The sequence below is a fragment of the Anser brachyrhynchus genome, assembly GCF_964034855.1.
Source record: "Anser brachyrhynchus genome assembly, chromosome: 7".
NCBI lineage: Eukaryota > Metazoa > Chordata > Aves > Anseriformes > Anatidae > Anser > Anser brachyrhynchus.
The window spans coordinates 36,863,492-36,890,149 of record NC_137701.1 but is presented as its reverse complement, the minus strand read 5'-3'; the positions used below and the strand labels follow the sequence as shown (position 1 = coordinate 36,890,149).

The 26,658-nt window shown below is 39.0% G+C and overlaps 1 protein-coding gene across 6 annotated transcripts in view; it reads left to right on the top strand.

Moving 5' to 3' along the window:
- LRP1B (LDL receptor related protein 1B) overlaps nucleotides 1-26,658 on the top strand; it is a 553,237-nt gene that overhangs the window by 68,189 nt on the left and 458,390 nt on the right. The window lies entirely within an intron of this gene.

Below are 26,658 nucleotides of genomic sequence, written 5' to 3'. Positions count from 1 at the left end.
TGAAGAATTGAGACAAAAAACGAAGGCAGGCTGGAAGGCTGCTATAAGATCAATGCCACTTGTCGCTGGTCTTCACCTGGACATTGAGTCATTGACCACAACTCTATAAATGCGACCATCCTGTCAAGTCCTTATCTACCCCAAGTGGTCCATCCATCAGATCCATGTCCCTCTATTTTGGAGACAAGGATGTCATGGAGGACAATGTCAAATGCATTGTCCAGTCAGATGACATCGGTTGCTCTTCCCTGATCCACCAATGCTGTACCCCATTGTAGGCCAAAAGCCACCAGTAACGTCTTTGTTTTCCACGTGCCTTAGTGGAGTTTCCAGGAGGATCTGTGTTGTAATTTATGTGGGAATGTGGTGTGGGATATCTGGTGACAGCTCTGTTAGCTGAGCCTGTGACTCCTTGCCCTGCTGTCCCCTCCTGTCTCTTCTTTCCAAGATGCTGCCCATGCACCCACAGATTATATGGAACTCATCCCAATGCCCCACAGATCGCTTCATGAGCATGTATAATTTACTGAAATGGGAGATTTTTTTTAATGGATATTCACCTATAGGGCTTGCAAGCTGACCAAATTAGTGAAAGGCCTGACAAGTGCCAGAGTCTTAGAGGACGGGAGGAGGTGAAACCATGAGGCCGGAGAAGCAGAGGGGGAAGGCCATGGCTTCTCCTGGCAGCACTGGGCCGTGTGTCCCCTCAAAAAGCAGACTCTGAGACTCTTAAACCCAGCTCCATGCATGACCTGAGGTGACAGGTCTCCGCGGAGTGATGCTCTTGGTGTGGCTTCTCCAGCATAGTCTCTGGTAGCTTAGATCTTCTGGCAGAGGATTGCCTGTTTTGGGAGAGACTGGAGCATCTGGCAGGGGAATGCTTCAGCTTGGGGTGACTGTGCTGGATTTTTGTTGTTTTGTTTAGGTTTTTAATATTTTTTTCTTTTGAAATTCCTAATCTTGCTGTTTTGAATTTGGACCTGAAATAATGCTTACTGCAAATTTGTGTGTGTGAGAGGCAGAAAAAGAGAAACGGATAAAACACACTGACAGTCAAAATAATCCACGCAGAGCAGGAGCACTATTAGAGATGGAACAGCCTTGTTAAGACCAAAGTGCTTCCAGAATCAACTTCTTGAATGCAGTGTTAACTTAATTTTCAGTGGGCAGTTCCTAGAAGTCTGTGCTCAGTTTGTTCCCTTTGGAGTTTGCAGGCTGGAGGCATCCTCCTCAGAAGTGTAATGGCCGCCGGCCCTGTGGTGACAGCTTGATACACCTCCAGCTGCTCCACAAATTGTCACCAGCAATGAAATAAGAGAATAAAGTGGACTCACTGGGAGAAGCAACAAAAGCAACAAACTCAACCTTACAATGTGACTTAATTTCAGCGGCAACTGTGGGGTCAGAAAATAACTGACTCTGAACCACAGTCAAAGAAGCACTTGTAAAAGGAAAAACAAGAAATAGATAGTAAAATAATTATACGTGGGGGGGGGGAAAAGTGTAACTGCTAACAGGGCTACAAGTGACTGATGGTTTCTCTAAGAACAGTCCTAAAATACATTTTTCAAGAGCATTCTAATATGTGGGAGATCCAGACCAAAAATATCTGATTTAAAAGGCACTTTTTGTAATGGCTCATCTTGCATCAAAGATAACTTCTGAATTTTTGTTTGTGTCAGAACAATGCATCGTTTCTTATTTACTTTTCTTTTTTGTTTGTTTCTGGTAGCACATGAAGTTTTATTATATTCTGTAGATTCTTCTGAATGCCGTGTCTGAGACTGGGCAGGAAGTTTGCAACCCAAGTTCCATAATTTTTACTAACTTGAGCTACCAAGCATAATGGGTTACGTACAGTGATACACGATGGAGGTGTTAGTTGTGAGTGGCTTTCGATGACTGCCATCACTCACTGCTTCAGCTGTGCGAAGCAACCTTTGCAGGCCTGTGAGGTTCAGTGTGTGCCCCGAGAGCAGAAGCCTCTGTGGATGCAGTTTGCTGTCACTGAAGTCAGTGGTAAAGAGTTCATTGATTCAAGTGGACTGGGATCAATTAGTCTTCAGTTAGAACATGACCTTCGTACTCTTTCTCTAATCAGCATTTTCCTATTACACGAGTGCTGCTTGGCACTAACCTAGCTCCAGTCTGAGTAATTTTTGGTTTTGTGCATCTACCGTACTGTTTTTAGATTGGAATAAAGTAAATTGAAGTAGATTTCTTTTGCATTATGCCTGTACCAATGTGAATCTTTTACTTAATGCAACCCATTACTTTTCTCTCTCATCTATTATCTACTTTTTTTTTAATTTGGAAGCTGTAGCTTTGCTTCATTAGTCTTCTAGGTCTGCTATAAATTCTATAGTAATTCTAAATAAATAAAATGTACACAGGCAAATAAACCAGTTGTTAATCACACAAAATCTATTTATTATCTCTGAGGAAACAGAATTACACATTTCCATAAACTCTTTAAATATGCTAGTTAATTGGTATGTGATCTTTCCTAAATGTGCCAGATCACTTCAGCCTGAGTGCCATTCAGTGCTGTAAATTTTGTTTTCTGACTTCTAATCATTAGTGGTTATTCCCCTGATGATCTCATTAGCCTTGAGTGCAAATACTTCATATATCCTACTGAGTAACTAAAAGTCCGTGGAACTCCTCAAATATGCATGGATATTCAAAGATATTTTGAGCCCCCTCCCCCCAAAAGTCTCCTCCTAATGGGACACGGGATGAAATGGAGAAATGGAGGAGCTGGGACCTGGGACAAGAAGATGGCAGTGAGGATTTTCATAAAACTTTCAGGTGTGGGCTTATACTGGGGAAGGTCCAGTTTCTTTAGCTGTTTTTTTAACTGCCAACCAGCTGCTTTTCCTCTTTGTTCCCGAGTGTTTCTAGACACAAGAGTTCATCCAGCATCCTTCAAAGCTTTATAAACATTTATTGTCCTTGCTTTTTTCAGGTGATATGCAAAGGCATGAGAGGGTTGTGTGGCTTCTCCAGTGAAAAGGAGAAAAATGGAACATAGGAGTCCTGATTATGAGCACTATATATATGTATAGTGTGTATGTGGTGCTAAAAATGTGTATTACAAATATATATTTTTCCCCAAAAGTTTTGTTGGTAATAGGTTTGAATTTATTTTTTGTTTCTTTTTTTAACCTACTTTAAACTTAGCCTTTCCTCAAATATTGCCAAAAACTGTGAAAAATGTGTAGCTGTCCTAATTCTGGCTCATAAGCCATGCTAAAAATTCCTCCTTCGGTTGACAGCTTTCTTTGCCAGATTGTACTATTCCCTGCTGATTAGTTATCTCAACTGCATTTTTTTTTTCCTGAGTACAATTAGCAGAATTTGTTTCAAGTTACTACTAGCGGTTTGCTGTACAAAGTAATTTCTTTAATTCTGAGCAATGAGTGTTCTTTATGTATTTTTTGGGGAAAAAAAATCTGTTGCTAAGGGTGTATGTTTTTATCCCTCTTCCATTCTTTCCTCCTCCCCCAGTGCTAAGAAATAAATATTGAAGTAGTGAATAAATCTAGAAGTAAAGTGCCAGCAGCCCTGGCACTTTAACTGTGTGTGATTCCGATCTGCGGCACAGCTTAGTGTTAAAATGCAAGTGTTTATGCCATGTAGGAAGGAGCAGGAAGGCAGAAGGATTAGGAGCCTTGAGGAATGCAGTGGTGCAGGCTTCTGGACCCGCAAGGTAGGTGTCCGCCCCAGAGCTGAGTTAGGAGACAGCTTTTGCCTCGTAGCTGAAACTAGAGAGTCAGAGAAGGTCCTGCTCCTTGCCACTGTGGGCATTTCATTTGCATTCATTAGGAAATTTAGACAGTAAAGCAGGAGTGGTTCTCTGCTGTCTCAGCACTGATTGAAAAGGCAGACAGCAATCTTGCACGTAGCTTTTATAGAACTTTATGAGGATAAAAACCCTATAATATATCCTTCATTTTTAATATAGCAGCTGATGTTTGCAGAATGTTTGAAGAGTGATTAAATTCTTAAAAAAAAAAAAAAAAAAAACTGCAAGGAGCTGTTAGAAAGCATTAGGAACAACTGCTGCAGACTGTGTCCCATTTCCATTGGGGGCACAGCAGTGCGGTGGGAGGTAATGCAGCAGTTACCGACTGAGTGGAAAGAGAGGGAAGCAAGGCAAGAGGATATGTAAACTTCACGCTGTCGTGCTCTGGCTGTTTTGCAAAGGTTTTTTGGAAGTTTGCAATATGAACACTGACTTTGAAGAAGTGATACATTAAAAAAGTTGCAATGTGCACTAAATACATCCCATGTGTTTATAAATTGGAACCATGAGCTGCTATGGTAAGACAGATGTGGTTAGGCTTTCTGCTGTTCCAAATTAGAACTCAGTCTACTTTTTTTATACTTGTTCCGACTTCATATTTCTTTCAGACAGTAAGGAAGCTGGAATGCTAGTACACGTACTTCGGAAATGCTGTATATAAAGATCAATGTTTTTAAAATTACGATAATAAAATTAAAAGATTATAATATTATTATAAACTTTCCATTTCACAAATCTTAACTATGGATTAATAGAATTGAAAGATATTGCATTATATATTAAATAAGGTGCTGGACCAAATACTTACAAGCAACAGGTAGAATTTTTGTAGAATAGGGAAATGTCAATTTAGACCTCATTAGACTAATGATAATTTTCACCTTTACCAACCAGAGAAAAAACAAATAGTATCCTGAGTTTAATATTGCCTAAGTTGACTGGTTATTTTCAAACTGAAGTCATAGGAGACTGCTTCCTGCTTTTTCCCCCATTTTCTTCCTTTTTGGTTTGCTTTAAAAAAAAAAAAAACTAAAGTCATATACATTGGCCAAAGTTTAATTTATTGACATTTCTATCTTACCTCTGAGGTTTAAAAAAAAGTAAATAAATCACATTAGGTCAGACATATACAAATGAGAAGATATTGCTTAGGGCTGAACATCTGAATCCACGAGTGAGCTGGAAACTCAACCCAGCACGTGGGACGGGGGGCTGTGGATATCTGTTCATGGCTTACTCAGTATTTCCTGAAACTCCAGGTTGAAGGGAAATTATTCAGAATACCTAATTTATTTTAATATCAATATCAACAGTCTTTGTATGTGAGAAATACCAGTTTATCTGCCATCCTAGAGACAGCAGAGAATGTACAAACCAAACTAGCGTGCAGTAGTAATACTACAGGTTTAGTCTTTCCACACAGTTTAGCCCAGCATGTGATCACAGGTGTTTTATCTTACAAAAAAATATTTGGCTTTAGGGAACTCTAACTTGTGTACAGGACAAACATACCATATAAAGAAGGGGTGAGCCCCCATACCGAGTTAGTTTCTTGTTCTAAATTGTTTGATTTTTCCACTTTAATTATTTACAGCTCATGAAAACAAACAAACAGTTGTTATTGTAATAGCTTTTGTATTGTTCCTTATTGTAAGCATAAGTCAAAGGAGAACGCTGGTTGCAGAAGCGTACGGCCTTAGTCAAAGGAGCGTGCTGGGCCTGGCTGGGATGGGGCTGACCTTACCTGCAAGGGCCTGCACGGCGCTGTGCTCTGTGCCTGCGGCAGGGCAGCCCTGGTATCATCACTTGTGTTGTGTCTGGCCCTGAACAGCTAGGGGACAGCCCTAGCACAGCTCCGGGACTCCCCCCAAAGCCCCTACGGCCAGCAAGGCTAGGGGGGCCTGCTTTTCTTTCCAGAATATTTTCTTCTTCCCTCCCTCTTCTTCTGAGGAGAGAAAGTGAGACAGTGGTTGTGGTGGAGCTTGGCTGCCCAGCTGGGTAAAACCACCACAAGGAGATATTGCCAAGATCACCCTGTACGTCCTGTCAGTGCAGTGGATACTCTGAATGTTATCTGCAGCCCCCGATGGCTGATGATGTTTAAAAATGACTAATGAAAAGCAGATGTGATTTTCAGTAAGAGTTCTTATCTAATGGGGAATTACCTGACCCCTCCAAGACAAGTTGCACTCTTGCTGTATATCAACTCTCCGTAAAATGCAGTGCTCGAAAATTATTAACTTAGGTATGTTGTTGTGGAGATTTTGGGAGATGAAAGGGGTGCTTAAAGAAATCAATTTAAACAACTTGAGCTTCTTTAATAGGATGTAGCTTGAATCAAATTCCTCACATTATAGTACTAATGGCCCTAAAAGTAAAATTACTTTTTTTTCAAACCAGCATTTATATCAATATAAGTGAGAATTTACCCCAAACTGCACAGCTGTGCAGTTTCTTGCACAACAAGGAAAACAAGCTCAGTGTAAACCATCACAATGCGAGGACGTGCTGCTTCTCCCCGCTCTCACTGGTGTTTGAGTATAAAGAAGTGTGGCATTAGGACATATACCTTTTGGGAGTGCTTAGTGTGCAAAATGGGCACTCTGTATTGCAATCCTAAATTGCAGAGTTACTAGCATAAAACATCCCAAACAGATTTACTTTTAAATTGTAACAAAATGAGGGAGATAATGCCACTATCAGATGACGAAATGGGAAAGCAAATCTCAATATACATGAGCTCCTTACTTCAGTCTGCAGTTAGTGAGGAAGTTAGGGACTGAATTTGGCGTTGTGTGTTGCCACAAAATAAATGTGGCATTGTCGCTCTATCGCTTACCCTCTGAAGCATTTCAGCCTTGGGGATAAACCCTCACAAACACTGCATAGGCTGGAAGAGGTGTTAGGGGTTAGACTCTTTACTGCCTGTTGTTTCCCAGTGTTCGTTTGCAGACTTTATTTTTTTCCCCCCCAAGATAGCATTTTCTTTCCCTCTCCCTTTGTTTTCACCAATTGCGCTCTTGCCATCTCTCGCTAACAAAGCCACAGTATCAAGGAAGTAAGGCTTATTCAGAAAACCCAAAGAAGTAAACATCTGGGAGAAAATGTTGTTTATTAGGGTAAAAATAATGTGTAAACAACCTTTTCAGACTATGTGGTGGTCACCTCATTTAACCCTCTGGTCTGTAGAACCGCAGCATATTAAGTCAATTCCAAATAATGAATGGAGCAACGGTGGCTTTTCTGCAGCCTGTCAGTGCAACAGAAAATAAATATTCAGAAATATTAACAGACAGGTATTTTTTTGGGAAATTTCAGTTTAAACAGTTAGCTTGAGGTTGTGGTGGGGATTTGATTTCAAATTGATTGTCAGTGGTGTGCTTTGTGAACGTTGGTCTTTATTAAACCTCAAGCAGCTTGTGCATTAGTCAAACTTGTGCAGTTGGGTTTGCTACAGCAAGAAGTCATGTTCTGCACCTGACAAATTGACTTCTTCATTGCCTGAATCTGGGTTGTCCCAAAGTCGAGTTAATTCACTTAGAAAACTTTCTTGATAGCTTGCAATTTATGAATGGACTGAATTGTGCTTTTAATGTAAGGTGGTGTGGTTTTTTTAACAGTAATGAAATAAAACACATTAAAAAGGAACTAGCCTGTAATAGTATTTTCTGTGCCTTACATAAAATGTATTTGTCTTAATAATAACATTGATTTTTATAGCTCTTGTAACTGCAGAAATAATCAAGAGCATGTCAGTGAACTAAGGAGGAATATTTCCTATTGACTTCAGAGTCAATTTAAATGACAAATGAAATAAGGAAGAAGTGCCCTAAAACCTGAGGTGTACATATTTGTACCTTAGTGAACAGATAGCGATTAGTGATAGGTGATTTGCCTCAAAGTTTCTTTGAGTAGCACATGACTCGAAGCTCAATGCATTGCAAATAAGCTTAGGCTCACTGGAGACAATTTTCCCTCCAGGGCCATAACATTCTAGGTGATATATTTACAATGGCTTTGTCACATTGTGTTTTAATGCTCCCGAACAATGGGTTTCCAGTTCTTTTTTCCTTAGGAGATTCTTTCACAGATGATATATTTAGCAAGTCTTAGACTTCCCTGGGAAGCTTGCGTCTTTGCCTTCCAAACAAATCAATAGCATCGATTAGGATTGATCAGTAAGGTCAGACTTGGTACCGCACTGGAAAGAAACACAGCCGGGGGAAGCCATGCCGTGAGCAAGTAGCCCGGACTCGTTACATTTGCTTTTAATTCCCATGCTCTACTAAGCCATCGCTGCATCTGGAGAGAAGTAAAATGCATGTTATACAGAAAATGCGTGGTAAAGCTGTGCCCGACCCAGATCGGAGTTTCAGTTCACTGATGGAACTGGAGACTCAAGAAAGTAAGTTGTCACTTTGACAACTATTTATTGGTGAAATAAGTATTTTTCTAATTGATAGTTGAAAAACGTCATAATGGCTGTCGTAAAGTCTCAGCTATTTTGCTCCTAACAATATTTACAAAAAACTAAATGTATTTACTGATTATAGATGTTTTTTATATTGTTCTGTCAGATTTACCACCCATACTGATGACAACTAAAATCTCTTAGGGATTCATATAGATGTGTAAACTTGCATTGTATTTTTACCGAGCAACCGGTGTCAATTATATATAGCGGCAGAGATTTATTTCATGTATACATTATTTTCATTGATCGGCTTTGCAGTTATCGTGCTTTTATACTTTTCAGCTCTGATTCTTGCTTTTGTTTTTATTTCTTTGCTTAATGAAAATTACATAGTACAAGTTAATGTTACCCAACAGAACTATAGAACTTTAACAGAACTTTAGACCTGATATCATGTTGTGTTGTTGATACACAGTGCTTTGGTTAGAGTGGAGAAATCCACTCAGCAGTTCAGCAGATCTGCTCTTGTGCTCCACAGTAAGCCAAAACAAGCAATAAACTGAATGTGACCTACGCAAGCACATGCCTATTTCTGTTGGGGCAATCCAGGGCAGAGACATCTGAGTCTTAATAAGGTGGTAAAAATAATAATAGCTAGGGGCCTTAAAGGGCAATTTTATGCAAAGTCTCTCAAAAGCAACTTTCTTCACATGTTCTGTCTGTTTTCTTTGATGTATTTGTTTAACGGAGAGGAAGATATCGTGGTGAGGTTCTTGGAAAGCCAATTAAAACATTGTGGGAAATAGGGGTAACTCTGGTGCATACCCTGGAAGCGCTGGCAGCCTCCCCGGGGGCAGAGGCTTCCCTTTCCCCCGGTGGCACGGCGCTGTTTGGCAGGCAGCCCTCTGCTTGCCGGGGAGCAGCAGGGTTTATCGATCCACCTGGAATCGATGGGGAAGTGCTGCGCGAGAAATGAATGGCAAGCTTAGGTCTTCACACGGAATGGTAAATGCGAGAGCAGCTTTTAAAAGGTGGGAAACCAGAGCACGGCGTTATCCCAGTGTGCACCTTATCATGGAAGGTCTTACAGGAAGGCTCCCAAGTTGAAGCAGTCACTGCCAGAGCTGGCAGCAGCCCGTTTGCAAACAGTGAGCCCTGGGGTCCTCCAGCCACTTCAGACTCTACCAAGGTGTCTGCTGAATGCCAGAAGTGCACTGCCTCGTGAAAACAGAAGTTGCTTGCATTGGTTTTGTAGATGCTGGGCTTCGTTTCAAAAGCTTGAGATGCTGTTCTAGTGTGGGAGTTGAGTGAAAGGGCTTCAAAATTAAGCAACAATACCCTGCAAAAATCCAGGAGTGAGCTGGCGATCAGAAAAGTACTGGCACCTTTCCATGATGTGTAGACTTGTTGGAGTAAATTCAAATCATCTTTGGGCTGAAAGTTGCACGTGTGAAAGCTTTTAATTTTGTTAAAATGAATCACCTATAATTATCTTGTTGTTAATACATAGAAGTAGGCTACTAAAAGACACTGAATACTCACAGCAATTTACCATTAATCAAAGAAAAAATTCTCAAAAGGCAAGTTAAAATCACATTACTGCAAAAGCAGCTTACATCTTATGTTAGTAATTTGCCAAAAAAAAAAAAAGCTTGTAAAATTCAAAAGAGAAATAATAGTGTGTGAGAATGGTTATTGACAAGGTTCGTATGCAGGTGTTTCTTACAACAGTAAGAGCTCAGATTCAGAGGCACTTCTTTCACTCTAGGTTTGTTCACGCACTTTTATTTACCTTTCCTACTTCCTTTAACAGTGGATATCCTAGACTCGGTCCATGCTCTGCACAGAGCAGCTTACTAGGAGCTACGTGTTGTCGACGCTTAAAATGTTATGTTTGTTGTATTGTATCTAACCAGGTTAACTTTGTCTTTTGAGCTATAATTATCACACAGAAGGGTGAAGTTTTGCAAGGAAGTGATGGCTCTATTCTAATGAGCACACTTTGTAAACGTTGTTGCGATTTACGCAAAAAATTAGAGAGATCAATCTCAGTAACTCCTACGGCTAACGTATATTATGCTTATAATTACAGCAAACATACATTTCCTTGAAAAGCCAAAACTTCATTTTGCTTTGTTTTCAACCAGTGGACGTCTTAAAGGCACCCTGTCTTTACCTTCACCTTTACATCCCTGTTACTCTAAATACCGGTGGTTGTTTATCATAACAATATTCCCTTGGAACTTGGTGATCTCAGATGTACTTACAGTTTATCCTGTGCTGAAATAGGTTTTTGAGTCAGGTGGTAAGTGACAAAGGGGTGCAAGTTCTTTGAAGTCTGGTAAGCAGATTTAAACGATGTGATTACTATAGCACTGCTCCCAGGATGTGAGTGCGTGACAGTGAGGGGAAGGTGTTCCGGATTAACATCAGGACTGAAGACTCAACTCCTTGCATCATTAAAGATTGAGGGTGTAACCTCCTAAATCATTCCTGTGCCCGTGTAGGCATTTATATATAAGCTGTTGTAACTCCAGATAGCCCCCTAAACTTTTTTTTTCCAACTTCACGTGTTGCCATGAAGCTTTAAAATTTGAATGAAGGTTGTGATATAGTGATGAGGTTTCTGGAGTCATGTTCTATTACTTTACGGTTTTTGTCAAGTTAGGAGCAAAAGAACAAATATTCCACATGGTCCAATGGGTTTTGCAGGTGGAGTTTAGTTACAGTTGCAAATGCTGTTCTGTGATTTAGCCTTCACAGTTTCTCAAATCCTTCAGCATTTCTCAATGTAGTGTTTTAAAAAACAAATGCAGAAACACGTTTTTTAGTCTGATGAAGTGTGGGAATGTTTCATAAATTATATATGAATGTCATCAGATATGAATGCAAACACTGAATGGATGTAAGAACTTGAAATATGCTACATGCAAGCCTTTAAAATTACTCACTTCTCGTTTTTAGAGTTTTTCAGGTTAGGTAATCACTTAAAATAGTACTTAAAAACTGATTTAGAAATATTGCCATTAAGATAACACGTAATTATTCTAATTGCCATCACTATATGGGAGCTGCCATGTACCATACATTGATATATATGGGATTTCTGAGGCTGGTCTATTGCTGTTTCATTTGAAGTCATAAATAAAATTTCTTGTCCAGCTCAGTGGACACAGTTAAGTCAATGCTGCGAGTTTATCAAAAATCTTTAGATTTTGCTGTGTAACTAAAGGCAGGCCATTGAAAAATTAATTAATGACAACTCTTTGGAAAGCGTGTTATCGCTATTGCATGCTACTGAATTAGAGAGGGGTAATACATACAGTAATTCACATACAGGCAAACACAGAGGTTAAATCCCGAGCACATTTATCAAATAAGACTGGAAATGGAAAGCTTCTTGTCAGCTCGAGAGCCACGCTCAAATTTCTTCTCTCACTCAGCTGTGTGTGCTATCTTTTGTGTCCATCAAAATGAAATATTTTGAGGCTTGAGGACTTGATTAATCAAGTAAGCTCATCCAAACTAGTTTAACGCACTTGCAAAGCTCTGTTGAGATGCATGAAAACTTGTGAGCTCGTTGTTTTTAACCAGGAAGGAAGAATCTAGATGAAAATAAAATCTGCAGCTCTAAAGGCTTGCTAATCCTTCTCCTAAAGATCAGAACTGAAACCTAAATGTTTGTCTGTGGTCACTGAAAGATGTGAAGGCAACCAGGTAAAATGCCTCACGGTCAAAGCAGCGGAAGCTTTTTGATGGTCTGTGGTATTTTCCTTGTGCTTTTACCCTTCCAGATGTATTTTTTCCCCTCAGCTTAGCACATATCTCCTTATACAAATACACTTATTCAGAACATATGGGTTACTTGTACTGCAGCACTGCCTATGAAAATTCAAAGGGACTTAATTAATTGGAATGCTTGGCAACAGCATTTTCACCAACCACAGTAAAGTTCAAGGTAATCATTTTATTCTAATGTATTTCAACTGTTTTGAAAGGTAAAGGTGACAGTAAGAGCAGCTGGACCTTGAACTTTTTTCCTTAAGGCATTTTTGAGGATTTATTGTAGAAAATGAAGGAATGAAAATATAAATCAGTTAATGTAGTTTGGTCTCAGTGAAATACATAATCAAGACTGAAAGCATTCGCAGGTATTGCACTTTATTTTCTGACCCCTTTATTGACAAGCATGTGTTTGTGTTGCTTATGCAGCTGGCCATTTTAAACAAAGGCAAGGCTGAAATTACTTTGAACAACTTCATAATTATTTCATTATTTATTGTGTCACACAAATATTTCACTTAAAGCTTATATTTCAACTAGGCTTTATATTTAGATGGAGGGGCCACACTTGCATAGTGAAATTTTATTATAGGTTTTAGAGCAGATTATTGTGGGCAAGTCCATTTAATGTTAACACTAATGCTTAGGAGCATCAGTGCTATCTATCAGTTTGACTGGTTTTGAAGCACTTTCATCTTCTACTCAAAAGTGGAATTAATATTAAACTATTTATTGCTGGCTTTTGGACTCTAATGAGTAAAATGGTTATGTGAATCAGCTCTTCCAGTTTTCATACTGTGACTACACAGTAGAGAGGAAAAAAGAAGTTTTCTGTTCCGAAGAGCATTCTTCTAGGAGGGAAAGCCAGTCAAACTCCCCGTTTTCAGAATCTCAGGAATAAATAAGTTGCCAAATACCACTGCAGACAAGGTGTATGTCACAGTAGCATAGATTTCCCCTTCCCTCAAATACTGTTTCTTCTCTCTTTTACTGTCCCATTTTAGTGCCACAGTTAATGGATTTAATGTTTGGTTTTGTTTTTTATATATGTTTGTATTTATATATAATATATATATTCATATATAATCATTATATTATTATATACATTATATTTTATACATTTATAAACATTTATACGTTTATATATAAACAAATGTATATTTATATACATTTGTTCTGTTTTCATATCTTTTTTTTCCTTTCTTTTCACCATTCTTCTTGGTTTTGTTCTTTGTTCTTGACGCTGATAAAATCATACTGTTTTGTCCAACTTGGGATAGCTACTCTCTTCACAGCACTGCACCTGCATGTTTGCTTTATTGAAAGGCATTTTTAGAAGTAGACTGCAAAACTCTTTTTTTGTTATATTTTTATATGAAATCCCACTATAAACTATAGATATTTAGAAAAGGAGCGGAGGAGGGAATTTCTGTCATAGGCTCTATCCTGCTCTAAAAACCTGACCTGCATTAAAAACAAGACATTATATTTTAGACCTTTTAGTCTGGTTATCTCAACTATTTTGTTCAAAACAATTGATAGCTTGCAGCAAATGGGCAGGAAATGTTTTGCAGTGTTCAAAAGACAGCGTATTTAAAGTATCAAGAGAGCATTCTCTGATCACCTAAGAATCTCTTAGGTATAGGAAAGTTTTCATGCGGTATAATCTGATTTCTACACCGTGCTTACCATACCTAATGGGAATATGGTGGATTTCCATGTGGGATGATGGTGGTTTACACCACTTCATTACCACAGCGGCTCTTCAGCCTTCAGTAGCAGCTTTTTCTCCTTTTCAATCTGTTTTAAGCTCATGTTTTTGTGGTTGTAAGGATTGTCAGAAATTGTCAGAAGTGGCACGATGCCCGTGAGGCAGGAACTGTTTCTGCCATGCTAATGGTGACTCGGTCAGTTCTTAAATTTAAGACCTTAAATCTGACCTTAATCAGGGACCAGCTAGTGGTAGAAAACATGGCTCTGGGGTGACCTGCTACCAAGACTACGGAACCTTGGCTGTTACATTTATAATTATTGGTAACTTAATATAGGAAATGATTCACCTATTAAATCTATTAAGTCATTTCTTTGTGAACTACTGGCTAGCAAGGCTGTTGGCAGTAAAAAGTCTCTGTTCGCTTTCGTTAGTAATGTAAGTAAAAAGGAGTTTGCCAAGATATTATTTCTCTCTCCATCCTTTGTCAGCATCTTTCTCTGAAGCCTTTTGCCTTCCCGGTGCAGATCTTGCTGCAGAACCCTGAGCCCCTGGAGGGGAGAGTCTGTCCCCCTCTCTCTTCTCAGCTTCAGGTAGGTTAGGACTTCTTGTGGTGCATTTTGCCACAGCACACCTATCTTCAGGACTTTTTTTTGGCTTTGTAGACCACTTTTTTTTTTTTCATTCTTTGAGGTTTACCCAGCTTTTCTCTAGAAAACCTGTAAGTCACACACACATAAATATATATACACTGTTTTCATGTGACTGGTTTCCTGCCTTTGGCCATGGTTCTGCCAAATGGCTTCAGCAATGGTGCTTATTGTGTCAGCAAGTTTTCTACCTCAGTTGGCACAAATACTGCCTTTATTGCCTGGGACAGAGCCACACCATCAATGCGTGCCCACCTGCCGGCCTTTTGGAGCCAAACAGGACACGGCCTCCACGAGCCCCACGTAAATCCACCCGACAGAAACATTTATTCAGAGCTGGGCCCTGCTCTGATTTCCTGGGACCAAAATGCCCTTTTCAAAGCAAAGATTGGCCTACCCAGGACCATTTCCATCTTACGTGTTGTTCCGAGTGCTGAGTTTGTTGCCGCTGTTTGAGTAAAGCTCTGGGCTGTAATGACTCAAAGTGGCTGCCGAGGAGGCTGACTGCATCCTTTCATGGAACAATAGCTCTCATCTCTGCTCATTAAAGAGACGGGTTTGCTGAAAAGAAGGATCATAAAATAAAATGCTTATGCCTTGTACTCTTCGTCAGTATTCTTCCTGAAACAGCTAAGCATCAGCAAGGGAGAGCTTACAGGAGGAAGAAAACTACGGGGTATCTCAGTTTTTTTTCCCTGCACTTTTTCTTCTGGCCATGGGCATAAGAGTGTTGGTTTGTCAGGTTCTTCATGGCCGCCTGTGACGGACCATCTTCCCCATGAGGGCTTATCATGCCAATGGGACCGATTCTGCTGGTGTGCAGCTGTGTTAGGTACAGCTGTCCTGCGGCGAAGACCAGCCTCTGGTTGCTCATGGTGGGTGCTGCTGGTTGTCAGCCCCAGGGAAATGGGGTATGGACGGTCACTCAAGGGGCAGCAGTGGCTGCCTGGTGGCACTCCAGGTGGAAGGTACAGAACAGGTCGCTTTTTTCTGTGCTCTCCCTGCCTCCTTTAATTAAAGGACTAAAGGACATTTAATTAAAGGACATTGCCCCTTTGTCACCTGCTCTGTGGCATGTTTGGGAAAGGTTTGGGATATGCCACCAGTTAAACACATCGTCATAATACCTCCATAACACTTCTTAAAGCAGTGCAATTATAATTAAATGGGAAGGCTTTCTGTATACATACAATATATGCTATACCAAAAATATCTTAACCTGTTAAGTGACATTTATTCCTGGTAGCTGAGAATTCCAGTCATTTATGTGCTTATTGTCTAAGGCGTATGTTTTTATTTTATTTTTTCTTCTGGCAGAGAAGAAAAGAACCTCTCCCTTTTATTTCATTATACCCAATAGAAATTTGGAGAGAGGTTCTAATTGTCACACCAAATCTGGGGTTAGGAAAATGTCTCCCTTTCTATTCCTGCCCGTGAAGCAGGTTTTTGTAAACTTGAACTCTAGGTATTGCTGGTGATTAATGAGATGTCTTAGTTGGAGTGTACAGGTACGAGTCTGACAATGACTAACAAGCAGCAGAGAGCTCGGCTGCAGGGCAAGAGAGGGATCTGCGCGTTTAACTTTATGCCAGGCTGCTTAATCACTGGGCTAAGGGCTTGCAGTCGGGTCAGGACCTGAGGAAGTCTGCCTGTTTTCACTTAGCTGCAGCTTTGCCTGCTCTTCTCTCCCTTCTGCAGAGCACGGGATGTGCAGGAGGTCGTCTGCTTTGCTATGTTAGCCGGGGAGACCTGCTGGGGAAGAGGGCTGGGGGAGCTCAGGGATGTCAGAGGGCTACTGCTTGCTTGCTGCTCCTCTCTGCATTTTCTTCTTGGCTGAGTGGGTGTGCAGGACTCCATAAAATAGTTGGTGTATGCAAATGAACAAACAAGTGAATTATCACAAACTATCAGTTGTGAAGGAGAAAGAAGTCAAGTGTCTTATCTTTCCTGGAGACATATGCTACAACCAGATAAGCGGTTCATCTTCCCAGGTATGTTCCATTAAGTGTATTATTCAATCAGCTAGGATATATAAGACATATTGCAACTCTAATCTCCTCAGGCAAATAGTATTCAATTATACTTACCATTTTAAAAAGAGAACTGTCCTGAGCATTTAGAGTGCTTGCGTTTTTGGCACTCAGTCTTGATATGTGAAGGCTAATAAAGAACATTCCTCCTAAGAAGGCTTAGGACAGGCAGATGAAATATTGAAAAAATTACATAAGTCCCAAAGTGGAAGTGTTCGCCATCCCTCAGAATGGTTTCCCGATGTCTTATCTAATGGTTTGAAATTAGGTCAAGGATGGAGAATGAGAGAAAATTGCCATCCATTTCTATGCCTACGGTGTATGTTTTGTATATACAGTTATAATTAAAACAGACATGCTGCTGAATACTTTGTTTGCAAGTGCCCTTTCTGGTTTAAAAGCCTATTCAATGATGTATTTGGTTTTGTTATGTAAATTGCTTTTTGGATTGAATACTCTACAGACAGTCCAATTTTCCTATTCTTTTTCTAAGCAAATATTAGAGACGTCAGTAGTTTGTCTGTCCCAGCTCCTGCAAGTTCTCCTGAAGAGATGTCTGCTCTACCACTTAAGATGTAGCAACTCGTCAGATAAGTTCAGTCACAGACAGGCTCATAATTTGGTAGTAGACTACCACTTCCATTGATTGGACTTTAAAAGAATCTAACCTAATGTCTTTGGAGGTTTATGGGAAAGATTCTGCTTCATATCTATTACTGGAAGAACTTGCAGCAGTGTTTACAGTTCAGGTTGTTTAGCGCTTTCCCATATCAAACCCTTTGGTCAGATGTTTATGTCTATTTTCTGCTTTAAATATATTGGCAGAAATTTCAATGTCAGTTTTATGAGGTAAGCTAAATAATTTGTAAACTGAAATATTCTAGTCTGTCCAGTATTTAAGAGAAAGATTAAGGGAAAATGCATTGTTGAGCTGAGCATTAATTATAAATGGTGCAGCCTTTCACTGAGATGTTCAAAAGACTCAGTGAGGCAAGGCAACACTTCCCAAATTCCTTTACCCTCCATCCCTTTCCAAAGCAGCCCACGGCTGTCTTCATTCAAACTGCAATTAGCCAATGTTGAGACTACATATCCCATTCTTGCTTCCACCCACGAAATCCACCAGAAACGTGTATTTTCATACCCATATTTGGCCAAGGTATAAACCTGTAAAAGTTCATTCCTTTTACTAGATATTTTCTTATATTTTGGTATCTACTTCTTTTTAAGTGCCTTCAATTTTTATGCCCAGAGCATGTTCCACACCCCCATGCAAATGGTTGCACATACGACGTTATTTTCCATTCTATTCCCCATCGTTCCTCCAGCACCAAACAGATGTCATGTCAGGACCAAGGAGGGTGAGCCAGCCCTGTACTCCCTGCTTCTGCCCCTGCGTGGAGGTGCAGCGCAACAGACCAGGCTGCTTGTTGGCAGACTTTCTCCCACACGTCCCTTTCTGTGGAGCCTGCCTTTTGCTCCTTTCTGGTGATACAGGCCAAGGAGCAGAGAGTTTTACTGGTTCAGTGGCAGTGATAAGAGATACAATGAAGGCAGTAGAATGGTGAGAAATATAAGCATAGTCTTACATGTCATCTTTGGGAAGGTCAAGCAGCAGAACTGAACTCTGTCAAAATTGATATGCCTTTGCCTGCCTGTTAGATAGGCAGATTCTGCCTCTAGATATTTGGTCTTCTTGCATGCCTTTCGGTATGACTTGTCGGAGCTGAATCTTAGCAAAAGTAACAAATCTTTAATTAGCTCTATCTGATCTGACAGCAGCGCACAGTAAGTGAAAAGTTAATTGCCCAAAATGTTGGTATTTTCAAGCACTGGGAGAAACTGAGATCTGCGGATATGCTCCAGAGGACATGTTTGGCCAAATTTAGTCATACATACTCTTCAAATACATGGTATAACATCCATTCATGGCAGAACTGAATCTGTCAAAGTAAGTAGACAAGTTAGTACATACTAAAGGGAAGAAATTTAGAACAAAAAGGGGCTTGAAATGAGCTGAAATTGGAAGCTGACATCAGGGAGCTATGCTCCCCTCCGTGTGCCTCTCTGTACCCCTACAGTTGTTTTCTACTCCATTTATATTTTTCTTAGCACAGTTCTAATCAAGTAAGATTTATTTATTTTCTCTAGCTACAAGAAATAGCACAAGGCTATTTGTAAATTAAGGTTTTTGGAAACTGTCTTTTCCCCTTGCTTACAGTTTTTCAATACAAAAGGAATATGAACGAAACACCCTAATGTGGTAAATAGGACTTATTACTTAGCGGTGTTGCCTTCTATTTCCAACCTCGGGTTCCCAGTGGGTCCATACACTTACCTCGCTGGCTAACTTTGCAATGAACTGTTCATCTCTTTCTAAGAGAAATGGCTTTTCAGAAGATAAGCTGCTAAGACAGCATTAATAAAAACCTGTGTTGCAACACTTACCTCTGGTGACCCTTGGGAAATGCTGCCTTCTTTTACATTACTTCATTTTTTTTTCTGTATTATGCAGGAAAGAAAAGTATTTTCTGTTTGTCCCCATAGCTCTTGGAGTGTAAATCAGGCCAGTCACAGCTACTTAACTCATGCTACGTGTTTCTTTCTGAATTCCAATTTTTAGAAAGTTCAAGACTCCCAGTGGATCAAATTAATTGGGGAGTGAACTTTGAGTCAGTTTCTTGACCTTCCCTCTCCCTTAGTCTTTGTTTCTTTTGTCCTCACTGAATAAATACTTTGCAGCAATCCAAATGTCAGGAATTTCAAATAGCCAGTTTATAAAAAAGCACCCTACCAAAAGTGCTGCACAAAGATAATTTCACGTGTTGTAGTAGTGCGTTAGATGAAGAAGAGTGTCATTCATGTTAATCTCTAATCTCTGTCTGAATGGGGTTTAGTGGAAGAGTTTTTTTTTTTCATTACTTATAATGTAGCTGCTATTATTCAAGCACCAGAATACTGAAAGAGCAGTGAGGTTATTTGGAGTAAACAGATCTGAACTGTCTCTGGCTGGCAAAAGCCGAAAAGCTTTAATTTCTTCTAAAACTATACTTCATTCCTTAGTCGCAGAATAATAGCTGAAATGATGGACCTACAAGGTGGAAACAGCATGGAAGAATAAAGGAACTTCTCTCTTCTTTTTTCCTCCCTACATTTATAATATAACTTCACCATAAACAGAAGAAATACTGTACTGTTTGCCCTATGGCTTTACTGGATGCTCTGCATATTTGCCATATTAAAAAGACTGCTTGGGCAGAAATTTTCAGATTACATATATATATATATACATACATACATATATATATATATATAACATCTCCTTCTGAAACCACAGTTATTACATTTAGTAAACAATACCTGGTACCAAACTAAATTGCAATTATTAATAAGATACTAGAATTTGACAGAGTTCACAGTTTTTACAAAAATACTTATGTTCGCACATGGTAGTGTGTAGGAATACTACTGGCAGGAAGAGTAAACAAGAAATAACTAATAAGGGCAGGCCGATGTAAGCCTACTGCCGACGGAGGCCACCTCATCTGCTGTGAGTCTTGGTTACTCCATCAAGAATATGTGCCTGTCACTTTGTCACCTAATTGCCATGGTTGCAACTGAAGAGACAGCTATTCTGCAAATAATAATATCCCTTGATCACCTGCACTACAGGTCTGGGGTTATCATCTACCTGCCTGTGTAACTCCTCAGTATAATTGGTTGTGACTAAATCTCCCATGACAATTTTCAAATGACTTTTCATCTTGTCATTTCAGATGCATACAGTGCATGCCAAATATTCAAGCATTAGTTCAAAACTTGTCTGAGGATAGCTTATAGGGTCACCTGAATATCATTAGTAGAAAATGCATTAAAAAAAAGGTAACTGGGCCTAATGAATACTTAACCAGAAGTTCAATATTGATTTTTATTGTTTGTCAAAGTTTATTGCTCATCATCAACATAATTTGTAAGATTAAACTTTGCATATATAGTATTCTAAAATATAGAGCCTTTTTTGGGTTGATTGTGGAATTTAAGAAATATTTGCATATATCTCAGATTAAATGAGCTTTGTTGTTTACTGTCACTTTAGACCTAAATCGCTGGACTTTGAATTTAAGAAAAAGGCAGTGTGGTCTTGCACACAAAATATTTTTCTTCATTTCCAGATTACCTTCAGTAAATTTCATTCATGGATGGCCTATCACTAAGTATAGAAAGTCTGGGGGGAAAAAAAAAGCATGGTATGGTTGTGGTTTCACTCGAAACTGTGCTCTTTGAAAACGCGGTGCTGATACCACATTTCCGTACGAAACAAACCTGCCTGTAGCACATGCGTATGTATGTAAATGGTGGTCAGTTTGAGGCAGCAGTTCCCTACAAGTTTCCACCACTATTCAGAATACAGATATTTGCCTAATTAGAGATGATGATAATGAGCATGTGCTTCTGCTCAGTATTTAAAAAACAAAGTGATAGTATAGATAACTCTGTGATGATCACCACAACCAGCACTCCTGTCCTCTTAATGAAATTACCTTTGCAAGATTGTCCCTCATTTTCTTATTCATGTCTTAGAGAGACCTAAGATGAAGGGAGCAATATTGTAGCATATTGCTTTATATACCACCAACATTCTCTTTAATTTTTTATTGTGTAAAAATTGGGTGAAACTAATCCAGAATAAATACATTTAGTATAAAAGGAAGGAAAAGGCACAGAAGTCAAAAGCATAATGTGTGCAGCAAAGGCATTTGCTCGATGTAGATTTTGCATAGATGTTCAGCAAGTGGAGGCTCTTTGACTTTCTCATTAGGTTTCATGAAATATATTCTGTTTTAAAAAGTAATGTAGAATATCGAGTAACAAAATTTGTTCTGTTCTCTTCTCTTTCAGTGGCAGTTCTAATGAAATATAAAATCAGCAACTCTTTAGAAAATCACTTTCTTTTTAGTGAAATAGAAAATCTTAACCTAGAGAATTCTGTGGAAATATTGCCTGGGGATATAAAATTAATTCTGCATTTTAATGAAATCACAAATGAGTCAATTTAAAACTAGTATACCATAAACTATACTTCCTTCCTACATCTGCTCATAAACATAGAAGGATGTATACCTAGGGGAAACGTGGTTCCTATTACATGCAAGGAGAAAAAATCAAACCAAGAATACATGGTTTTCCTTTTTCCTTATGGGTAAACATCATAGAATAAACCCTCGTTGTTCCATTTCTAACACACGGAGCATCTTGTCAGTCATCATTGCTAATGAGGTTTGGTGGGGACAGAAGTGTGTCGCTGTGTATATCTGTGCAGTTCTGCAATTTGCATTGAGTCAGTTGAGCATAACTCTTGCCTAACAAACCATACAAACTATAATATCAACACATAAGACTTAAAAAAAAATTCTTATTTACAAAAAGCTTGTTTTGCAGGAATTTTAATGTATGCTGTAGCGAACAGCAACTCTATCTTTAGAGAAATCTTTTTTTTGTGACTTTTTGAGTACTACTGTTCCTAAATTTTTCCTAAACTGACCATCCACATGACTTCAAAGAAGTAGTGCAATTTTAAGTTACGAGAACTTATGGCAATAAATGTAAATTGTTCATTCAGGTTAAGCCATTGCACCAGTAACTCTGTCAATTTAAATGGGACTGCACTTTAGAGACAGGTATGATATTAGGAGTGCTCAAAATATTCCTTTGAAAAAATATCCTTTGGAAAATATTACATATATTCTCACTGATTTCAAACTGTTGCTGTGTTGTATTATTAGGGCAATCCCTGAATTTTTGTGCGGTTCAGTTCAGCATAGCATGCAGTGTATGGACTGTTTCCTCACTCTGAGAGATGCTCTATTTTTCAGAAATTGGTAGTGTTTCTGGATGGAAACCTTAACTGATTAGTGGAATCTCAAATGAGGAAAGGTAAATTTTCAGAGAGTTATTCTAATATTTATCAATATGTAAAGGTAAAAAGAGAAATACTTAAAGAACACTTGCTGCACCTAGCAGTCCAAAATGTGAATCCAAGATGTTGTATTGTTTGGGATTTGCAATGGTATTTTTTCTGTATTACTTACCATTTAAGCAAAATTAGTTTTTCTTAATGCAATGTCATTGAATTATAAAAAAGAAATTTTGCATTTGAATAAAAATAACACCTTTTTAACAGTTTATATTTTAATACTTTAAGTATTTGTATGGATTAATAAGAAGCAGATGATAAGCTCAAACTACATAAAATTGGCTCTTTATGAACTCAGCTACAAATAAAATACGCAATGGGGTTTGGATTGCAGTATCTATCTTTGAGTAATTCCTGAATTCCTTTTTAGTTCCCAGAATGCTCAAAGGAGTATAATTGAAGTTTAGAAGGAAGGTTCAGACTCGAGAGTATGATGATGGACTTCAGTGCTCTCTGCTTTATTTGTGGAAGTTTTGTGTCCACAGAAGTGCATAGACTTAATTGGTCCATGAAGATAATGCTGCTCTTGTTGCCAAAAGTAGTAGTAGAGAAATTAAGAGATCTGCCATCTGAAGTGCTGATTCACTATCATCACAACATGATCTCCAGAAGGTGTTTTACAAACATTGCCATGTAGTGGGAACGCAACAGCAATGCATACTGTAAATTAATATTTTCTCGGCATCTCCTGATTTCTGTACTGAATTAGTTGGAAATGGTCACAATATTTTACCAGCTTTTCTTCTTCTAATGGGACACTTCTGTTTGAGGTGAAAGTTGTGCTCTCCTCCATCTCTAATTAATTGTGCTAGCAGCCATAACATTTTATTCTGTTATTCATACAGCTTTTATTTGGCATGAAATAGAAGTGAGTTAGCTTTGGGGTATGAGCTGTTCCAAGAGCAGAGCCTTTTATTTCATTCTCTTTAACATCACCTTTCTTAGAAGATATTTAAAGATTCCTTTTAGGCTTAACTTGGATGTTTCTAGGGACCCCAGTGGTTGTTCTCTTCAGAAGTTGTTAGCTGACAGTTCAAAGGTCAACCATTTTGGTGATGCCCCTTTTCTTCTGCATGTGCTGGGCGTCTCCAGCCCTGCAGTATGGCTTTGCTGGTTGGTGCCTGATCTCTGCACACCGCAGCATGGTGATGGGGCCTGCCAAAAGCATTTCAGTGGACGTAAGCATAATCTGTAAGCCAAACCGCCGTCCTTCACTGTTCCTCTTGTCTCAGCTCTGGATGTATTAACTTCCAATAACATCGATGGTGGTCAAAATGCTTAGCAAGGAAAATAAACATTAGAAAGACAATAGCAGAACAGGCTCTTTAGGTAAGCTCTTTTCCCTCTAGTGTGTTTTTTTTTAATGGCGTATTGGCACAAACCACAGTGTCACAGTGGGTATACCTCTGCCAGGGCTTGTGGGGAAAGGCTGTGTTCCCATCACAGAGAGAGAAAGAACTTAAGGTTGCAGGCTGTTTTTTCTTTCCAGTGGTAGTAGTCATGAGTTATGGCACGAAACATTAAATACTGGTTTTAATTACAATTCAGACCTCACTGTGTCTCGTAATCATCTCGTATCTAAGATAGGTGTTTACTATAGTGTTCTCCACAGTTGCAGCCTTTAACCCATCAGGACATCTATAGTAAATAATCAGGGTGAAAACCTTGTGGTTCTGCTGGCTGACAAGGAATGGCTGGACCTGTTTGGTTTAAACATAATAAAAGCAAGATAAATGGGGAAAAATAATTTATTTTATGGAGATGTCATTTGGCATAGCTTCCTTAAATCTCTGGCTTCTACCTAACTTCAGTTCAATATTAAAAAAGAAATAGGCTCAAAATTAAATTTCGTTTATAAAGGTGGGGTCTTGCTCGGTTTGTGGCAGGACAGTACGAACAATCTGGCAAAAGCTGGGAGTCTGGCTTGGCACTTTGAAGAACTCTCATATGCTATCTGTGTGCCTTGGTAGCAACCAAAGGGAAAGATTAATCTTTGCTCCCGTGACACTGACACCTATATACAAAAACCACTTCCATGGGAGGATAGTTACTATTCATCCCTGTGGCCATTACATGAATATTTAGCATAAGATCAAAACGCTATAACCATGTTCTTTCTTCTGATTCAACACGCACTATCAGGAGCGATTTGCTGTTCGTATCAGAGACAACTGCTCCTATCAGGTGGCAACTGCCTCTCAGAAGCCAGCCTTCTTAAAACGGCATTCAAATGTTGTCTGATTTGCAAACGCGCAGTTCTCCAGGGCTTTCTCTGCAATAACCTCAGATACCAAATACAGTTTCGTCTTCCCAGAAGTGGCTTTGGGAGGTTGTGTGCTTGAAGTTGGTTTTACTTGTGTTTTGTAACCTACTGATGTAATTCTTCAAAGCAAATTCCTTAAACGTATTTTTTAAGAGCTATTGATTTATCAAGAAACAACTTCCTGGAAAAAAAACATTGGTACAAAGTATAAAAAACTAAGTAGGAGGTGGGAGAACAAACTGATGAATGTGTTTTTTGAATCATGGTAACGCTTGCAAACTGGTGAACATTGGACCAAGCATAATCCAACCTTTTATGTGTATACAATGCATTTCTGAATCTTTTCTTCCTAGAAAATTATGTAAAAACCCCAAACTGAAAATACCGACTTCTCAGAAAGCTTCAGCAGATTCGGAAAGGTCAGAACTGTCAATCTGATATTTACAGGGTGCCATTCAAAACCATAAGCTGAATCTTGTGCCTGTTTTCCTCTCCTCTGTGTATTTTCTCTTAAAGGTTGGTACTTACTGGGAGAATTAAGACTAATAGGATAACATCACATCCATGCCAGTGTCTTTGTTTGAGCAAATCTTTTTTCTATTATCTCTATAACACAAACACGCAGACATGAAATAGAGTGCATCTTACAAGTTGCCTATGTGTATCACTTCAGGTTTTGCAGAGCCAAGAAGGTGAGTGGCAAATACATTTAACCATTAAATGTTTAGCGATATTCCGATGAGGACTGTGGTGTTGAAATGGACTACAGGAATAGGGGAAAATTGCAAAATTGACTGTCAATTTCAGTGTGAAATATCCCATATTCTGTTTTCCTTCTGTGTGTTTCCTTATCTGTATGGTTTATTTTAATAGCTTTGAATATGGCTAAACTATTAAGTCCTGGGAGAAGAATTTATAACATTGAACAGGAAGAAGAATATTTTACAAGCATGACATTGATTTAAGTGTTTTGTAGGCAATTTCCTTGCTTTTAAACAAAACCTGTGGTAATAACACATACCAGTTTTCCAAGTGTGTACGCACTTTCAGGTTGAGGCAGAAATTCGTAAGTGCTCTGCTGAATGGGGGTCAGTGGCCCGCGCTGAGCGGAGATGGACTTGGGCACATACTTAAATGTAAGCACACAGTTATGTGCTTTGCTGATTTCATACCCTAAATACACTGCATCACTAAGTATGACCCATTACTACGGGAAGATTGCTAGAATAATGAACAGTAAATGGTGCCTTTCCCAAGGATATAATGCCCTTTATAAGATCTTTTAATGCTATTGGGTAAAGATTTATAGCTTTTGGGACATTTTTACTGTAAACTTGCATTTGCTTCTGACTTGAATGGAATGTGTCCAAAGATGCTGTATATTTACATAGTGGTAAAACAAGGAAGAAAGTGTTGTCAGGAAATACTGCAGATGGATAAATGAACAAAAAATGGCAGATAATTTGTTTCTGTATAGAGGAAGCTCAGGAAAAATTCTGTTATTCTGTGTAACAAACTGTAGTTTCTTAACTGACATGAAATATAGATAGAAAAATCCCAAACTATCCATTATTTTACAGGCACTACAAAGAAAAGTAGCTACGTGTTTGCTATATTCTCCAAACCGGAAAATTAATATGGGCAGGACATTCCTGTTAGGTGGAGGCTTACCTTTGTAAGCATCACTGAAACATATGCTGAAGTTTATGTACCATCACTACAGTAGTTAAAATAAACTTAATAGGACCGAAATCTAAGCTTACATGCTAATAAGCATACTTCTTTGACATATTTATCCATATTGGCTTTGCCTGAATTGTCTCTAGGACCAGAAAGTTCATTGAAGACAAAATTACACGTAGGAGTACAGGAAGGCTTAGTGCTTCTGCAGGGGGAAATGTATCAAGGCAGTCACAGGCTGCAGTGCCAGGTGTCCCTTAAGGACTTGAGTTCCTTTGTAGCTGTTAAAACGGAAAACCTCCTTTTGTTTTATGGTTACCTTGGAATGCCATTATTATTTTTGTT